Genomic DNA, 20,768 nt, shown 5'->3' with positions numbered 1-20,768 from the left:
GTTTTTATCAAGAAAGAAGGCTGTGTTTTGTCAGACACTTTCTCTGCATCTATTGAGAGGATCATGTGGTTCTTGTTCTTTCTTTTATTGATGTGATGTATCACATGGATTGTTTTGTGGATATTGAACCATCTCTGAATTCCAGGTATAAATCCCACTTGGTCATGGTGAATAACCCTTTTAATGTATTACTGGATCCAGTTGGCTAGTATCTTGTTGGGGATTTTTGCATCCATGTTCATCAGGGAAATTGGTCTGTAGTTCTCCTTTTTAGTAGGATCTTTGTCTAGTTTTGGAATCAAGGTAATGCTGGTTTCATAGAAAGAGTTTGGGAGTTTTCCTTCCATTTCTAATTTTTGGAATAGCTTCAAAAGGACAGGTGTTAACTCTTCTTTAAATGTTTGGTAGAATTCCCCTGTAAAGCCATCCAGCCCTGGACTCTTGTGTTTTGGGAGATTTTTGATTACTAATTTGATTTACTGGTTGTGGTTAAGTTCAAATTTTCTATTTCTTCGTATTTCAGTTTTGGTAATTTATGTTTCTAGGAGTTTGTCCATTTCTTCCAGATTGCCCATGTTATTGGTATATAATTGCTCATAATATTTTCTTATTATTATTTGTGTTACTGTTGTGTTGGTTGTGATCTCGCCTCTTTCATTCTTGATTTTATTTGGGTACTTTCCTTTTTCTTTGTGATCAAACTGGCTAGTGGTTTATCAATTTTGTTAATTCTTTCAAAGAAACAGCTCCTTGTTTCATTGATCTGCTCTACTGTGTTTTTGGTTTCAATAACATTGATTTCTGCTCTAATCTTTATTGTTTCCTGTCTTCTGCTGTTTTGGGGTTTTATCTGCATTTTTTTCTCCAGCTCTTTAAGGTATAAAGTTAGGTTGTGTATCTGAGACCTTTATTGCTTCTTTAGGAAGGCCTCCATTGTTATATACTTCACTCTTATGACTGCCTTTGCTGAGTCCCAGAGGTTTTGAACTGTGATATTATAATTTTCATTGGCTTCAATTTACTTTTTAATTTCCTCTTTAACTTCTTGGTTAGCCCATTCATTATTTAGTAGAATGTTCTTTAGTCTCCAAGTATTTGTTTTCTTTCCAAATTTTTTCTTGTGGTTGATTTCGAGTTTCATAGTGTTGTGGTCTGAAAATAGGCATGGATGATCTCAATCTTTTTGTACTTGCTGAGGGCTGATTTGTGTCCCAGTATGTGGTCTATTCTGGAGAATGTTCCATGTGCACTCAAGAAGAATGTGTATTCTGCTGCTTTAGGATGCAATGTTCTGAATATATCTGTTATGTCCATCTGGCCCAGTGTGTCATTCAATGCCATTATTTCTTTGTTGATTTTCTGTTTAGCTGATCTGTCCATTGTTGTACATAGGGTGTTGATGTCCCCTACTATTATGGTATTATTATCAATGAGTTTCTTTATGTTTGTGATTGATTGAGTTATATATTTGGGTGTTCCACATTTGGTAAATAAATGCTTACAACTGTTAGGTCTTCTTGGTGGATAGACCCCTTAATTATGATATAATGCCTTCTTCATCTCTTGTTACAGTCCTTATTTTAAAATCCAGATCGTCTGATATAAGTATGGCTACTCCGACTTTCTTTTGTTGACCATTAGCATGATAGATGGTTCTCCATCTCCTTACTTTCAATCTGAAGGTGACTTTAGGTTTAAAATGGGTCTCATATAAACAGCATATATATGGATCTTGTTTTCTTATCCATCCTGCTACCCTGTGTCTTTTGATTGGAGCATTTAGTCCACTGGCATTTAGAGTGAGTACTGAAAGATATGAATTTATTACCATTATGTTCCCTGTAGAGTTGGAGTTTCTGGTGGTGTTCTCTGGTCCTCTCTAGTCTTTATTGCTTTTGGTATTTTTTTTTTATCATCTTTTCTCCCCTCAGAGAGTCCTCCTTAAAATTTCTTGCAGGGTTGGTTCACTGTTCACAAACTCCTTTAGTTTTTGTTTGTCTGGGGAACTTTTTATCTCTCCTTCTATTTTGAATGACATCCTGGATGGATAAAGAATTGTTGGCTGCTTATTTTTCTGATTCAAAACATTGAGTATATCCTGCCACTCCTTTCTGGCCTGCCAATTTTCTTTGGAAAAGAAAAAAGAACCTGATCTGTCTTCCCTTGTAGGTTAAGTACTTTTTTCCCTTGTTCTTTTCATGATTCTCACCTTGCCTGAGTATTTTGTGAATTTGACTATTCTATGTCTTGTTGATGGTCATTTTTTGTTGAATCTAACGGGCATTCTCTATGCTTCCTGGATTTTGATGTCTGTGTCTTTCCCCAGGTTAAGAAATTTTTCTGCTATGATTTGCTCACATAAACGTTCTTTTCTCTCTCTCTCTTTTTTTTTCTCTTCATCTTCTGGGACACCTATGACTTGGATGTTATTCCTTTTTAATGATTCACTGAGTTGTCTAATTCTAATATTGTGCTCTTTTGCCTTAGTCTTCCTCTTTTTTCTGTGTCATTATTCTTCATAAATTTGCCCTCTATATCACTGATTCACTGCTCTGCTTCTTCAATTTTTGTTGCTGTGGCATCTATTCAATTTTTGTTGCTGTAGCTCAGTTACAACATTTTTATTTCATCCTGACTAGATTTTACCTCTTTTCTCTCTGAAGAAAGGGATTCTATGCTTTTTCCAACCCCAGCTAGTGTTCTTATTATTGTGATTCTAAATTCCGGTTCAGACGTCTTGCTTGTATCTGTGTTGATTAAGTCCCTGGATGTTATTTCTTCCTGTTCTTTTCTTGTGGGGTGAATTCCTTTGTTTCCTCATTTTGAAAGAAGAAAAATAATTAACAAAATTAAAAATTAAAAATTAAAATTAAAAAATTAAAAATAACACAAAAAATCAAACAAAGGATGTGAGCTCCTAGGTGTGTTTTGGTCTGGTTGTTGAAAGAAGCTTGAAAGAATAGAGAAAAAAGGGAAATAAAAGAAAAGGAAATAAAAGAAAAAGAAAAAGGAAAATGTTTGAAAATTTAAAAAAATTAATACAATAATATCGAATAAAATGAAGTAGATGAAAATAAAGTAGAATTTTAAAATTTACAAAAAAATGTAGTAGAATAAATTAAAGAAAATTTTTTTTATAAAAACAAAGTAAAAATAAAATTTTCTCTTTCTGTATTCAAGAACAAAAAAAGAAAAAGAAAAAAATTGATTAAATTGACCCACAAACAGAATGAAATACAATTGAAATTACATCCAGTTTCCCCTGGAAGTCAAACTATGAAGCACTTTATAGTCTGTAAACTAAACAGGTGGAAAGACTTGTGTTGTTCCTCAAGAGCATGGTTGGCCCAGTTGGGCAGGGCTTGGTGTAATGGCTCTGATCTCCACCAGATGGAACTGCTTAGTTTACTGGGGTGGATAGCTGTGGTGCATGTACGCGTGTATGTACCTGTGTGGGAGGAGTGAAAATGGCATTACCCAGCTACCCAGTCTCTAGTCTCAGAACTCTGTGCTCTTGCCCACTAGCAATCAAGCACTCTTCCTTTGTCTCCAGCTTTCGTCCATTCCCCATTTCTACACTGCTTGTGACCAAGCCGTCCGGCTGCCAGGCGGTATCTCCCTCCTGAGTTTTATCTTAGATGGGGCTGTGTTTCAAAACCCCTCATTTCTGAGAGCCCTGCAGCCTTGACCTTTTCAGACTCTTTGGGGGAGGGTCTCACCAAGCAAAGGCCAGGTGACGCCTACCCCTAGAATGTTCACATGACTGTGCTGCTGCAGATGCCTAGAGACTGTGCCCCTGTGCCAGCCCACCCCAGAAAAAGTTCACCCAATCATGTAGCAGCAGCATTTCAGGGATTGTGGTAAATCACAACACCCATCTGGCACATGTCCTTGTTCCAACACCAGTGAATGTGGCTGTTCTCCAGGGTCTGCTGGGACCTTTGCCTGTAGGGAAGCCACACAGTCTCTACCAAATGTTTTCCCAGCAGGGAAACTGCCTCTCTCAGTGTGGCCTAAGGACCCCTTGGACCTCATTGCCTGCTTCTGGGGATTCACCCTTCCCACCAGAGCACTGCCAGGTATTAAGCTGTGGAATTTCAGATTATGCGCTCCCCCTGTTTATAGCATCTTAATGGAATTTAAACACTCTCCTTTCTCCCTTTTTTGTTCAGTCCATTCTTTTTCTTTCCTGCTGCTTTTCAGGGTGGGGGGAGGGAGGAGGGGAGTGCTTTTCCTGTACTACCCTCAAACCCTGTCTGCATCCTCTCTCCACATGCAAAAACAGCTCTTTGCCCTCCGTGGCTTCTCTCTCCCCTAGTTCACCTCTCCATGACGCGTACCTGCAGAGTTTTGTGGTTTAAGTTGTGCAGAATGTTGTGTTAATCCTCAAATGAGTTTTCTAGGTGTGCAAGATGATTTGGTGTTGATCTAGCTGCATTTCAGGGATGAGAGAGGCAAAAAAGAAGTGATAATTAACTTTTACGTTGATCTCTAAATTACAGGCTATCAAGGTGGGATTATGACGTGACAAGAGACCATCACTCAGAGACCTATTTAACAACTTAGGAACATTGTGTCCCACGTCGTGGCCACTACAATGTATTGTCAAATTGCAAATAATCCTAAAATGTGTTGTTGAATGAGAAAATACAAGTATTTTGGAAGGCTCATTTTTATCAGTCATGTGTGTGAATATATTTTCATGAGAAACTAAAGCATTTTATATATTACATATATATTTTCATAAGAAACTAAAGCATTACATACTAAGGCATATCTTGGATTATAATTTGGGATAATTTATGCTAATTTTCCTATAGTATATAGTCTTTTTTAATTGGTTGGTAAGAAACGTGAATTATTTGTGTAATAAAATACAATAAAGAGAAAAATTAAAATAATAACATAGCTACAGAATTAAATTTTTACAGTCATTGATTATGTACCTTAGAATATGAAATATACATAAAATATTAAGTGAAAAATGGACTTATTGGTATTGCTGTCATTAATTTAAAGTGTTTTAAATTAAGCAATTTTAACAAACTAAAAACATAAAGATGAACATGTTAAAAGTTAACTCTAGATTATTTTTGGACAATGCAAATGCATGATATTTGTGTGCATGTGTGCTTTTCTATGTTTCATGAATGTCACGAGGTTATATATAACTTGGTAATCATAGAACTAATCAATACTATTAATGAGGTTTTTCTAAGTAATAAGTTTTATATTGGATTGCATGAGTAAGGTGTGGAATTCAAATTAGATATCTTTACTGGTAATAATGCATCCTTAGCTATACATATGAGTAAAATCAGCAAATCTTGCTGCTTTTTCCTTTTTTATGACAAGAATAATTGAAACTTATGTGAAACACATTGTTTTCTGCACATAAGCTGCAAATTAATTATAATTATGATCACAAATATTTCCGTCATATTAATTATAATAAGGGAATTATATATTAGCATATTTTACTATTCCACATATAAGTGGAAGTAATAAATTTCACTTTTGCTTCCTTGCACCACTACTTAATCTTTTTGGCTTGCCTATGATAGCAGGTATTTTCACAAATAGTTCTACTGATTTCCAAATATTATTTTTTTTAGGAATTACCATCTGTATTTCAAACTGAGGTATAATTTCAGTCCAATAGCAATGACTCTTGTGACATATCTTGTTCAGTGTTTATTTTCATGAATATTTTATGGAAGAAAGTTTAAAATATGCTAAACCAAAATGTATTACCAATATCTTAAAACACCATTTAGTAAATGATTGCTGACAAAAATATAATAATTGATATATTTTAAATATAAAGTGTGTGTATCTGTGTTATCTATATTCAACATTTTTAAATGATTTTGACTAAAATATTACAAAGTTTCAAAATATGTTGACATCTGGCAACTATCACATTTGCTTAATTATTTAATTAATTTTAGGGTTAATTGATAAGTGAATGTTTGTGATGTCATATTATGTTTCATCATTGAGAGTAGGGAAAGTTAAAGTCACTATATTCAGGTGAACAAGGAACAGTGAAGAAAATCTGTGTTATTTAAGCCTTGATATCATAGAGAACTTATAAGTCGCTTTAAAATATTATATTAAGATCACTGTGAACAAGTGCTAACTCTTTTACAGATTAAAAAAAATGATATCTATACTAACTGAAGAATTCTTGGGGATAAAATAGGAACAACCCATGCAACAGAGGACTGAGCACTTTTCACTTTTTTGTGTGTGAAGAATCTAGCTGTTGATCATAATAAACTCCAACTCAATTGGCTGAAACATAAAAGGATCTATTATCTCAAATAACAGAAAGTCCCTATATAAGGATATGTTTCCATGGCGATGAAATTGGGTTTTGGCCCTGATTTGCCACAATTCTTTCATCTCTGTGTTCCTGCCACATATTGGTCTTTTCTTCAAAATGGAAGCAAGACAAATCCAACAGCAAAAGAAGGACCATCTCTGATTTGCGTACTTTTAATTTAATAAACAAGGTTATTGCTTCCCATCAGAAGACACATATTATCCTTCTGAATGCTGGTAATGCCTGAATGCCTGTGTTGGTAATGCTGTGCTCTCTCTCCTGCTAATGCTAAATATTATTACATAGAGGATGATCACCAACTGGTTCAAATGTGAATTGATGTTCTTCCTTTTGTAATAAGTATTTAGTTGGGACCTACTTTGAGAAGCTACAACCATTTTTTACCCCAACACCTTTAGGATCCACTGTTATTACTCCCTTCACTTATTTCGTTGATAATTAAAAATTGGTGAGTTTTAATTCTACCATTTATTGTTTTATTTGATAGTTAAGTATCATTCTGTAAAAAGTGACTTATACCCTGTCACCTTCCAATTTTCTTTCATTCTTTCTTTTTCCCTTTCTTTCCATTTCTTTTTTTTCCTTTCTCTCCCCCCGACAAACCTTAAAAAAATATTACGTTACAAACTGATAATTCTTTTCGTTGGATTTGTTAATAGGTTTTAATTCTTTAATCGTTTTTATCTGAAGTTCAAAGCGTCTCAGGTTTGGCCATGGAAAAGCATTTGGGTTTCTTTGCATAATTTTGACATAACTTGTTAAGTCTTTTTGTGTTATTTATTTATTTATTTTGAGAGATAGGGGGAGAGAGAGAGAAAGAGAAAGAGAGAGAGAACCAGTGGGGGAGGGGGAAAGGAGGAGGGGACAGAGGATCCAGAGAAGGCTCTGTGCTGACTGCAGAGAGCCTGATGTGGCACTTGAACTCACGAGCCATGAGATCATGGCCTCAGCCGCAGTGGGACACTTAACCAACTGAGCCACCCAGGCTCCCCATAACTTGTTAAGTCTTAAACACTTCTAGGCTTACCGTGTACTTTTCCAGCATTAGAACTGAATCAGCCATTTACCAATGTCCTCTTTTTGGGAAGTGTCACTGGGCAAGCAAGATCTCAGCACCACGTGTTTTTATTGTTACTGAGGTGTCAGTGTCTCTACGTGATTTTATGGTCCAAACTCAGACCCATTTTCTTCCCGTTCAAATCCAACAGCATGGAACTTTTATTTATCTATGTTTATTCCTTATTTGTCTCCTGTCTCTTTTCTAGGCAGATTGACACATATGGGTAGAAAAATGTTTACATGGCAAAATGTACTTTTGCCTATGATATTTTGAGTTTGCAGAGGTCAGTCATTTGGGTAAAATTCCACATAAGGATTGTTGGGACAAAGAGGAATGCATCCATAAGTTGGTTCAAAATTGCTAAATTCTGCTCCATAAACCTATAAAGTTTTATGGTATTGCTCTCTCAGTAGCAACTTATGAGGGTTCCTGTTTACCAACTCTCACCAATAGACTGTTACCAAGCTTCTGAATTTCTGCCATTCTGATAGGTGAGAAATGGCACCACAGGACATTTTACTTTGTGTTACAGAAGGTTGGTTTTCTATCTGTAATATAGATTGTGAAATTTTATCCCAGTTTATTCTTTATCTTTTACCTTTGCTTATGGTGCATTTTGCCATGAAGTGTTTTTGGGTTTTTGTAACCAAATTTATTACCTAGGCTCTTCTGGTTGATAAGATTTCTGGATCTTGAAGTCATACTTTGAAAGACTTCCTTCAAATCCAGATAAAGGAATTCACTTAAGCTTTCTTTCAAACTTCATATTATTTCCTTTTATTACATTTACATTTATCATCTGTTTGAAGTTTATTCTGATGTATAAAGGTAATGGAAAATTTAAGGCTATCATAAATGATTTTTCTGGTACGAAAAGGGCAACTTGTATTTATTTACTGGTTCAATTTGTTCTTATAGTTCTCCTTAGTGTTATTAAACTCCTACCACAACTGAATACGGATCCTTTGCAAAACTATCCATCTTGGAGCACCTGGTGGCTCAGTCATTTGAGCATCCAGCTCTTGATTTCAGCTTAGGTTATGATCCCAGGGTCTTGGGATTGAGCCCACATTGGTCTCTGTGCTGAGCATGAAACCTGCTCAAGATTTCTCTCTCTCTCTCTCTCCTTCTGCCTCACCCCAGTTGTGGTTCTGCTCTCTCTGTCTCTCAAAAAACAAAACAAAACAAAACAAAACAAAACAAAGCAAAACACAAACCATCTTTGTCATAAAGTATTATTTTTAAGTTGTGTGCTAAGGAAGCTAGTAGTACCAGATAAATGAGAAAGTGAATAAACATTACTTTACAATTTCAAAAACTCACTGTTACATATTGAAATAAAATTAACATCACTTTTCAGTTTAAGCATTTTTTTGGGTTTATAAAAGAATGGAATTATGGTCAAAGTGTTATATTTAACTATTTCTGAGTAGTTTTATTATTATAAATATGACTTTACAAAATTTACTTAACTGAATAATGATATTCATTCAGATTCTATTTGAATACTATTTGAATACTTTTGATATTTTGAAATTGCTCTATTTCATGATATTATCAATAATTGTTCTCAGGTGTTCTCAGGTGTGGTACAGTGACGATGAAAAGTTTAGGAGAGTAGGTTACTTTTGCAGCTTTAGCATTATTAAGTAGGATGGCTTTAAACATAAAACTGCCAGGGCGCCTGGGTGGTTCAGTCAATTGAGCAGCCAACTTTGGCTTCAGGTCATGATATCATGGTCAATGGGTTTGAGCCCGCGTCAGGTTCTGTGCTGACAGCTCAGAGCCTGGAGCCTCCTTCGGATTCTGTGTCTCCCTCTCTCTCCACCCCTCCCCCACTCACTCTCTGTCTCTCTCTGTCTCTCAAAAATGAAAACAAAACAACAACAACAAAAAACCATAGAACTGCCAGTCCTTGAATCTCAGTATTATAATTTGAACACTAAATATATTATTTTAAATATCTACCTTAATAAATGTTTTAATGGTTAAGTGAAGTATTAATCTTGAAACATTTGTTATTGTTATATAATATTGCCTTTGTTTTTTATCTTTTTTCATATTCTTACTATATTTAATCATTCTAGGTTTGTTATGTTTATGTGGATTCACATAGATACTGTATGCTTTTGTGGAAAGCAGTTAGTTGAGAGAAGTGGAAACTCATTAGTTGGTGTCCTTGGGACTTGCTTAATACTTAGAACAACCTCACCTGGTAATTTTAGACACTGTCATTATTATGTATATTCTTTTATTAGCTGAAATTATCACTCTATATTTAATCTCTTTCCTGCCAAGTGAAATCATTTCCTCTCTGCACTTGCCCACTTGATCCCAGTCACATTCCTTGACATGAGATCTTGCTCAGTAAGGAAAAATGCCCATGGGAGACCCATGGATGAAGGAGACTTTGCCTATGAATGAACTTTACTGACAAAATTACTTACAATCACCTGTTTACAAGGTATTTTGATGATCTTTCCTCTAATTCTAACCACCTGAGTCTTCTACCTCGGATTGAGTTGGTACTTTCCACCAGAAGAAAGCCAGCCTGGCACCTAAATTGATAAGTAAAATTTGAGTGGGTTGGACTGATGTGTGGAACATGAGTTTTGGAAAAAGAACAGCTTTACGCTGTCCCTTCTTGACCTTTTCCCACCACCATGAGTAACTGTCCTTCTCAGTCTGGATGTAGGAGCTCAAGTCAGATAGACAGATGGCCACAGTGCATGGATTTACCAGATAATCCAAATATAAGTAATTAGGAGTACACTATGTTTTGATATCTTAGATTACAAGTAAAATAATTTAACATAGACTTTATATATTGGGGGTTAGAAGAAAATTTTGATAGTATCAAATAGACATTTGTGAGCCTGAACGACAAACTTTACTTGGGAATTTGTTTCCATGAATTGAAATATTACAGTCTATATCTTTAGACACTGATATAATTATGCATACAGATTTTTCTTTTCAGATATTAAAGTAATATAATTATAGCCTCTCAAATGATCCTTATGAGGATTTAAGTGCTTTAGTAATACCCTAGGATTAAACCTCTCATTTCTCATTTTTTATTTTGGGGGAAAAAGTCACATAACTATATTCTAGCAGGGCATTTCCATTTTTATTTATAAATATTATCAGCCCACTATACCATCTGAATAGAAGACAATTACTCCCTCAACTTTTGCATATATAACAATCAAAATTAGTTGTTTTTATTTTAGAGCTTGTTTATTCCGTGATCCTAATAGTTTCACTAAATAATGAAAGCCTTTGTCCTCTACTTGATATCTTGAAGGTGATTTTGCAAAATGGTAAAAGGAACCATACAAGGTATTAGCCATATAGCATTTTTGTGTACTAATAGACCAGCAACCTAGAATGCTTGAAGGTTTCCTATAGGCAACACAAGTTAACTAGAAACGATGTCTTTTCACTTCATTTTCATGCTTACCTTTTCCCCCCTTTTTCTTTCTTTCAAATTATGAAATCACATCTACACTGCTCAACCTAAAGTTAGTCATTCTTTGGTATTCCAAAACTTATTTCCAAATTAATCTCTAACTCCCATTGTGAGTATGTTTTTTGCTATATTATGTTTTAAGAGTTCCTCACCCTAAAATATTAATCCACCCCTTATCATGTCACCGTTAATTCCTTTGTTGTCGTTATTACACTTAACATGCTATAGAGACCCTGTTCTAGAAATCACAATATGGGCAATGCTGCTCTAGTAAACCCTTCTGGAAAGGACTGTACTAAAAGTTCTTTTTTTAAATGTTTATTTATTTATTTTGAGAGGGGAGGGGCAGAGAGACAGGGGGAGAGAATCCCAAGCAGGCTCTGCCCTGTCAGCACAGAGCCCAGCCTGGGGCTCCAACTCAAGAACTGTGAGATCATGACCTGAGCCGAAACCAAGAGTTAGACCCTTAACTGATTGAGCCACCCAGGCACCCCTGTACTAGATGTTCCTATTAGCAAACATGTTTTGACATTTACTTCTTCAATAAAGATCAGTAGACATAGCACATAGGCTTTCATGGGAGGAGGCTTCAGGGAACGGATAGTAAGTACTTACTGTTATGTTATACAATTCTAGGGTGCAGAACCTATATCATACCCTCCTCTGTATCCTCACTTATTACCTACTGTCATGAAGCCGAGTAGGGTGTTAAGAGCTGGAATGCTAAAGACAATTGCTGTGTGTGTGTGTCTTAGCAATGGTGATTCCTAGCTTAATTCCTAGGTGAATTACTTAACCTTTCTTTGAGTTACTTACTTCACCTGTGAAAAGGAATAATATTGCCTAATTCACATGGCTGTCATCAGGACTAAATGACTTACTATATGTGAAATGCTTAGAACACTTCCTGGCATGGGGAAAAATTCACTTAAATTTTGCTGTTATGATTTGTGTATAGAAGGTGCTAAGTATAAAGCATCAATAATTGAATATGCTTGGAGGATTGTTATATTGTTTTCACCTTTACTAAAAACTTTTAGTAGCTGCAGAATGAATGAATTTTCTACAATTGGTAAAGCAAAACAAGTCAAAACAAACTGACATGAAAGAATGTCTACCCTGACAGTAAGATATTCATAAGTGATGTGAACAGCACAGGGCACCGAAACGATCCTTGGGCAATGGAGAAAATACAAAGGAAAGAAGCCTCAATAGCCTCAATAAGAGTTTCCTTAGGTACAGCTAAGTAAGGAGTTCTGTAATACTTTAGAAGGGAGATATTTCTGCTGGAATCTCATTTGGGAGAAGAGAATGGTAAAGAAACACATGAACAGTATAAAATGATACAAAATTATTGAAATTTCATAACAAAATCCACTGATTTTTTTTTAATGTTTATTCTTGAGAGCGAGAAACAGAATGTGAACTGGGGAGGGGCAGAGAGAGAGGGAGACACAGAATCCGAGCAGGCTTCCGGCCCTGAGCTGTCAGCACAGGGCTTGAACTCACAAACAGTGATATCATGACCTGAGCTGAAGTAGGACGCTTAACCCACTGAGCCACCCAGGTGACCCAAAATTCACTGATTTTTTTTTATCTGTAGCTTATCTCTGTAAACAGAGATTATACTATTTGGCTATATATGTATGTATATGTGTGTGTGTGTGTGTGTGTGTGTGTGTGTGTGTGTACACACACACACACATATATATATATATATACACACACACACATATATATACACACATATACACATATATATATACACACATACACACACACACATATATGTATGTATTTCTTAGGTGTATTTTATGGAATGGTTTCATCATTCATTCTGAATTTACTTTATAAGGTACTTATATGGCCTTTAGTGAAAGCATGTTTAGTGTAATTGAATCAAGACAACTGAACACATGCATCAGCTTCCTGCTCCAAATTTTTTGGAGAGACATAAAAAATACTTAATTACAGCTCTGGAACACAAGATGTATACTCCATTGACCCAAAAGCCTAAAGATCCCTTAAAAGACAGAAGGAACTAGTGAACACCATTTCCCCCTGGAGGGGGTTTGTATGAAAGGTGAAAGAAGCTGCTTGCTTAGAAGCAGCACATGAAAGCAGGGGAGATTTCTCAGGGTTATGGCCAGTGTACCCACAAGAGGAACCAGACGCGTGACTGAACCTCCAATTAGGCGGATGCCCAGGAGGGGACAAAAAATGGATACTGCATCCCACACCTAGAAGATGAACTGCAAATGCATATTTCTTCCCGTCCCCACGATCACTGGAGGTGTGCTGCAATACATTGAAGTAGTATTTGTGAGAAGCTCTAAAATAAAGATGGATGTCCAGCGTAGATTCTCCCAACATTTGAGAAAATCTACTATTGGGTACAGCAAGAAAGACACCAAAGGCAACAAGCAGTTTTTAAAAAAGAAAACAAAAGTTTAATTTGAAATAAAATATCATGGGAGTGCCTGCCTGGGTGGCTCAGTAGGTTAAGTGCCCAACTCTTGATCTTAGCTCAGGCCATGATCTCACAGTTGGTGAGTTCGAGCCCCACATTGGACTCTGTGCTGACAGCGTGGAGCCTGCTTAGGATTCTGTCTCCCTCTCTCTCAGCCCCTCCCTTTCTTGCTCTCCTTATCTCTCTCAAATCAAATAAACTTAAAAAATTGAAATAAAATATTATGTAATTTCCTTGTGTGGATAAAATAAATTTCAAATTCACATAACAAGAAGAAGTTTGAAATTCACACATACACACAAACACACATGTACACGCAATTCTTCCCTCAGATTTCTGCTTCCCCACCTCCAGGTGACTCCCTCAGTTCTTTCGGGTGTTTTATGAAGTCTGATTATACAAAAGAAGTTTCTCTAGCCCCTCTGTATAACTGGTATTTCTCTCCAGCACCTACAACACAAACATCTTCTATCCTCTTTACCTGCTTAGTTCCTCATTCCACTTCCTTTTTCCTCATGGAGAATATTACCACTTGATCTATCATACGTGTATTGTCTTTGTTTACTTTAAACCAGAGCATAATCTCATGTGGTCAGATGGTCTGTTTTGTCTTGTGTGGGACCTCCATGCCAGAAAAATCTCTGATATGTAATAGGCACCTAATAAATATTTGCTAAAATAATTAACACATTTTTGCAAGACAGGACATACAGAGGAGAGAAGATGTCACGTAAGTTTGCTTGTACATGTTTTGCATCACTTATATGTAACCTAGAATTGAACATTTTATCAAAAATTGTGAGACTCAACTATTCTTGGGAGATGTGAAATTATTAATGAATATTGCAGGCACCAAATGTTTCTGTCAAATTTAGGTAAAAAAAATGATTCCATTGTTTAACTGCTCTTCTTAGGAATGGAGAATTGTATTATGGCAGTGATTAAGATGGAGTAGAGAAATGAGAATTGGTGTAGATGCACTTCTTTTTTTTTAATATGAAATTTATTGTCAAATTGGTGTAGATCCACTTCTTACAAGACTTTCTGGTCATAGTGTGAGTTCCAGCAAAGTTGATGGCTGTGGAACTTTGATTCTCCTTTGATTCATCCTGGCACAGTGTCCAACCCAGAATATGCTATCAATAAATGATCAGTGGATTAATGACTGAATGAGTAATTTTTTCTCCAAAAGTTTTAAAAAAGTATATTAAATCATTTTCTCTGCTTTTTACCTTCGTACTTTCCCCTTCTAACTTATTTATGTATTCTAAATCCTAAATACTTAGGCATTCAGACTTTTAGCATATATATTATCTCTGTGAGCACAAGTTAGCTAGAGGGTAGAATATCTCTGCTTTGCATGATGTTTGTTATCTGCTTTCTGAATATCCTCAGTGAGCTTAAGGCTAAGAGGGGGAGACAAACAAGTTAACAAAAACCTGCAGAATATTTTGTACTGGGTGATAGCCATCTGCAGAGGGTTCTGATGAAGGCAAAGGAGCAGCAGAAATGCTTCAGGAAGGTATGGATGATAAGTAGGTATTTGTAAAGCTGAAAAGTAGTGCAGAAGTCCAGGAGGCAAGAACAGCTGGCCTTCCTTAGGGTTTCTGGGAATGGGCTGTAGTATCCAGTCATAGGCATGACAAAAAGAGGTGCTTGTAGAAGCAAACAAAACTCAGATGACCAGGGCCTCTTAGTCATTCGGTGTAAATATACCCAACACACATTTATCAAGAGTCTACAGTATTCTACATTCTGGCAATGAGGCTGTGGAGACAAATCATTGCCCTTATGGTCTTTACCTAGTGGTAAAAGCAGACCTTAAAAAAAGGGAAAAAATATGCAGTATGATGAACCAAAAAGTAAACACTAAAAGAAAAATAAAGCAGTGAGAAGAACATGAAATATCAGAGGGCAATCGGGGAAAGTGACCTTTATTTAAGGGCATAAGGAGAAAGACATGAGCCAAGTGGATATGATCGTATGCGGTGGGGGACAGAGGGCATTCCAGGCATACAGAAAACCAATGCAAAGACATAGGGACAGAAGTGCGTGAACCAAGTCATGGGAGTAGAGACTGGACAGAGGCAATGATGCTCCCAGTTGAGGGGGCTTGTAGGGCACAGTGATGACTTGGCTTTCATAATGGCTGAGGGGATGACACATAAGGTGTTGAACTGAGGAATGGGACAATGTGACACGTATGTTGACAGGATTACATACGTGCCCAGAGAAGAAGGAGGAGATGCAAGTCATGCATGTGTCCTGAAGTCAACTAAGGACAATGCTTTAAGGAAGGTGGTTGTGGTCATTTGCACCCAAGGTCATCAGTAGGTCAAGTACAAGTTGCCTGGGAACTGACCATTAGATAAAACAAGAGTAATGATGTTGTTAAAACCACTAAAAATGCAGGTATTGGTGGAACATTTGAGATAAATGTCTAAATACAGAGGCTAGAACAGAGAAAGAAAAAAAAAAGAATCTTCTCAAATTTGTTGTAAGAAGTAGTATGAATATAATCTTGAAGGGACCGGGAGCCACAAAGCAATTATTTGAAGGAAAATATAATGTATTGTTTTGAATTTTTGGCAGATGTTCTACCAGCTGAATGGCAGAGATATTGGAAAGTGTCATACAAGGAGCAGAAGCCCAGAGGGAGGCCTTTCCAATAGTCCATTTGAGAGGTAAGTACATGGACCAGTATGTTTTTAAAGCATAAACTAGTTTGCACACACAATACTTCATGTCAATTTTTAAACTGTGTCACTTGTAAAGATTAAATTTTTACTTGATTGTTTAACTCTGACCAACTTGTATATGTGGCATGATACTGGCCAGCAAGGTGAGCTCATTTTCTTACAGTCACTGTAAGGTAGTTGGCTGATGGTGACTCATTGCAAGACCTTGGTCTCCTTCCTGAAGAGCGACATATATTTATAGGCTGATGCATTGAGGTGAAGGGTTCATACATTGATTGTTAAATTGCATCTTTCTTTGTGCAAAGCTAATAAAGTCTTACAGGGGTGGAGACAGTGGCCTTGGGCTCATTAGCAACATTTTCTAGCTTCTCCATATATTTTTCTCTTTACAACAAACGCATCCAGGGTTGCCAACTACTTTTCGTTTTTTATTTCACCCAGGACTTTATCTTTAATCTCTTTTCAATCAAACCCTATGTGTTTCTGTTAAAATCAGAGAACTTTACAAAGTAGTTGTCATAAGGCTTCAGAAAACCCTGACCGAGTGTCCCAGGCAGATTTGTCGTAATGTGAAAATTTACTGATGAGCCTGAGTCTTTGCCCTGCTCTCAAGAATATCCCTTGCTGTAAAACTATCAGTTTCCCTTGACTCTTGTATTCTAGGTTTTCCCAAGGGTGGTATAACATTTTCTTCCTAAACCAGAGTTTGAGCAGTTTGTGGACTCCCTGTGAAACTGAGCAATGCTTCATGAATCAGTATAAGGGTGAATGAGTTTTCAGAAAACATAAGGTTGGTGTCAGACTTTCGCTTAATACATTTGAGGCTTAAGTCGGTATGATAAGCCTTGTCATAGGACAGGGGTACAGACTCAAATATTTTCAGGGATCAAGCAGATATGTGAATGAATGAAAATGGCCAGTATATGACAGTAAAAGGGGGTGGAACCGAGAAAAGCTCAATGGCCTACATTGAGCTCAATGGCCTACGCTACTCAATGGCCTCGGAGATGAGTGTGGAAACTGAGGAATAGGAGGAACAGAGACATCAGACTTCAGAATGCATGGAGAGGGAGCCAGCATTTCACTGTTGGAACAGAGAGTGGAATACATCACAGAAGTGATAGGAGCATTACGTAAATGGTGTGTGGAGATCACAGGTATAGAACCAGGTCAGTAGCCATAGAATGAAAAATAGGAATTTAGGGTAAGGTTGGCATGATAATTCGTGTGGCATGGGAATTTATCTCTATAAAATATTTGTCAGTCTGAGCCCTGCCTCCTGTGGAAATACTTGTGTCTTTATTACAGATCAGGATTTGGCAAACATTTTGTAAAGAGCCAGATAATAAATATTTAGATTAGTCGTGACGGTCTCTGTCACAACTCTGCAACTCTCCTGTAGGCATGTGCCAATGCAAGTATAAAAATGTATAAATAAATGAGTGTGGCTATATACTAATGAAGCCTTATTTATCAAAATGTGTTGTGGATTAGATTTAGCTCATGGGCTATAGTTGGCCAGCCCCTGTTACAGATGATGAAGTTGCTATGATTTCAAGAGATGCTGAACATCACCTAATGCTTAATTGAGAGTAGTCATTCTCTCTATTTAAAGTTACTATTTGTGCATATTTAATTGGATATCTTGGACAATTCTTAAGGCAGTTCACACTGTAAATAAAACTTCAAATTTCTAGTAATCTTTATCATAAGTTGATCATTTATCAACAGATATTTATTAGGTTCCAATTTTGCAGCAAGCATAGTCTGCCTCCAGGCATATAGGAACAAACAAGATAGAGTTCATGACGTTAAGGATAATTACAGTTTATTGGAATAGTGACTTGACTGGGGAACAGGAAAGATGACATTCTGGGTCAGTTCTGTTGGGAAACATGGAAATTTTCTGGAAACTTTCTCCCTGGGACTCAGGAAAGAAAATATATTGAGCAACATAGAGAATTGAAGGAGGTGAGTCTGAGTGAGGAGCATTTCTGTTTGCACTTCCCTCATTGACGCTTGTGAGGTGTACCTGTGGGACCAGCCCCTAAGCAACAGGAAAGGACCATTCATGCCACCTGCTCCTTTGCGGGTGCAGCATAGAGGAGGGAGGAGCTCTTTCCAGCCACAAACTTCTTTTACCTTTTCTATGCTTGTTTTATTCTCACAGACATTTCTATTATGATAGAATGGGGAGAAATATCCTAAAATGTGATTAAAATAAGGGTTTTTTCTTGGGATATGATGGCCAAATATTCTTTTTTAAAGCCATGATAATGGTTTCTGGTCATGGTCTGGAAGCAAAGAATAAACTAGTTAAAATGCTTGATAGATCCTGTGATATCAGTACAAGCGCTTAGCAAAAGAGCTGAGGGCTAAAGTGCCCCATAAAGCATTCCATAGTAAAAGTGATGATAGTTACAGTAAAATAAAATAGGATGGTAGCCAAAGTGAAGATTTACTGCGACTTCTCAAACAATATAATAGCAAAATGAGTGGGATGGATTTTTCTTCCTTCTCTATGATAGTTCAACAGCCCACAATTTTTCCTTCTGTTATTTTCAAAAGTAAATCTTTCACAGTTCTTAAATGTGCCACTTGCTCATTGTAACTGTGCGGTGTCATAGTTTGAGATAATCAAGAACCCTGAAGGCAAATACTTTTCAAAGTTTTTAGACCAAGCATGAGAACATAATCCTTGTGAATGTCATTTATGCTACATTTCTATCATGGTATCAATTATTTATGTACAGCCTCCGATCTTGATGCATTTTGCTATGAAGGAAGAGTTGCACAGTGGATGTGCATAGAGGATGAGGGAAGGCATATATGAGAAGGCGGAAATAGAATGATCACATGTGGATAAAAAAGAAGGGGAAATACTTTTTAAAGTACAATGAAAGCTTAGACTTCTCAACTCACTAGGTACTTTTTATACTGTAATTTGTACAATGAGATCGAAACAGCTTACTAAACACGTCGAGGAATAAACCTTCCTTTCTAGTTGGTTTACTCTCTGACAACTTGAGATGTTGTCTGGGTGATCTAATTTGATTCTTCACATGGAATAAGATAAAAATCTGATTATGTTATTTGTTTAATAAAATATCAGTTTAGTTAGTTGATCATTACTTACCGTTTTGCTTTTCAGTTTCTTTAAATGATTGTTTAAACGTGTGATGAGGTTTTCAATCTGCTCCATTGTGTAGCAGCTCCACAACCCTCTTTTAAGTACTTGCATGAGTAAATGTGATTATGCGTTTATATATAGGTATACTTATATATTTATAAACTTATACTCATATATGTATATTACATATATGTCTTTCTCCTACTATGTTTAAAGTAGCATGCATTGATATGTTAATTAATATTAAGGTTTTATAAATATTGCCTGGAACATAGTAGGAATTTAATAATTTAGTTATTAAAGCAACAAATCAAAAGAGATGAACATTTAAGCTCTGATTTAGCATAAATGCAAGTAGCATTTTTGGAGTAGATCACTGTCCTTGTCTTTTCATTATCGTTCCTGAGGAGAGGCTATATTTCATGTTAGCAATAATTCAACCAAAGAATTTTTCATGAGGCTTGAACATTGGAAATTTATCTGTGTTAAATGTTATGAAGTCTCAATTTAAATGAGTTCTAAATGTGTAAGTGTTAGCCTTCAGCATTTTTGTAACCTTGTTTGATGACCTCACGTATATTTTAAGTTAAAATTTGCTGATTCTTTTTGTTGATATTAAATGACATCCTCTGGCAGTAAAAGTATATATAGGTGATTTTAACACGGTTTGAAGATATGTGTATACATTTTTTTTCTCTGATAAGCAAGATTTAAAGAAACACCAAGATCTTTATCAAATGCCTATTTTTAAATGCGGTTTTTGAAGCAGTTTCACTTTTTTTGTACTTTAATGCTTTGAATATATTCTAGATTTGATCACCAGAAATACATAAGGAGAGGAGTAATAGGCAAAATATCCAAATCCCTAGTTAGTTTCCATTATGTAAATATTTTTGAACACCTATTTTCTTTGAAATATTTTGCATGACATTTTATTGAGCACCTAGCAGACTAAGATGCTATTTGTTCCCTGTAGAAGATACGCAGCAAATGAATAAATAGTGATATTATAGGGGAAAAGATGAATACTCTGGGAGAGGAACAATTTAGTGCTATGGAAATTCACAAGATTAAGCAATTACAGTTTTATTAGATGGGGGATGAGTCAACAGAGTTTTATAAAAAAGTAAAGCATTTGAGAATGACCTTGAAAATGAGTAGGACTTCTAAAACAACAATAGGCAGAGACTTCAGGGAAGAGAATAGCATGGCAAAGGAAGAGACAGAAAAGCATGTGTTCAGGAATGTGTGTAACATGTAATCTACTGGTGATATCAAAGAGAGAGCAGAGGAAGTTTAGGCTTAAGATGTAGGCAGGAGACAGTGTGAATAGACCTTGATCTATGAGTCTGTTCTTAATTCATTGTCAATTAAAAGCAAGATGTTAGGTGTTTTAGTAGTGGATTGGCATAATCAGAGCTGTGGCTTTGCAAGAGTGTTTTGCCTTGTGTGTCTGGGATATATTGAGGGCGTCTTAGGAAAGGAGGTGCTGATGGAAACCTCATCTTCACGGAAGGTATTGAGGAATTCAGCTGTCTTCAAGATTGGTAGCATTTAGCTTTGTGAATTTACCATTGCCTGATGTCTG

This window comes from Herpailurus yagouaroundi, unplaced genomic scaffold (genome assembly GCF_014898765.1).
Source record: "Herpailurus yagouaroundi ecotype Mexico unplaced genomic scaffold, PumYag 188, whole genome shotgun sequence".
NCBI classification, from domain to species: Eukaryota; Metazoa; Chordata; class Mammalia; order Carnivora; family Felidae; genus Herpailurus; species Herpailurus yagouaroundi.
Note: the sequence above shows the minus strand (reverse complement) of the source record.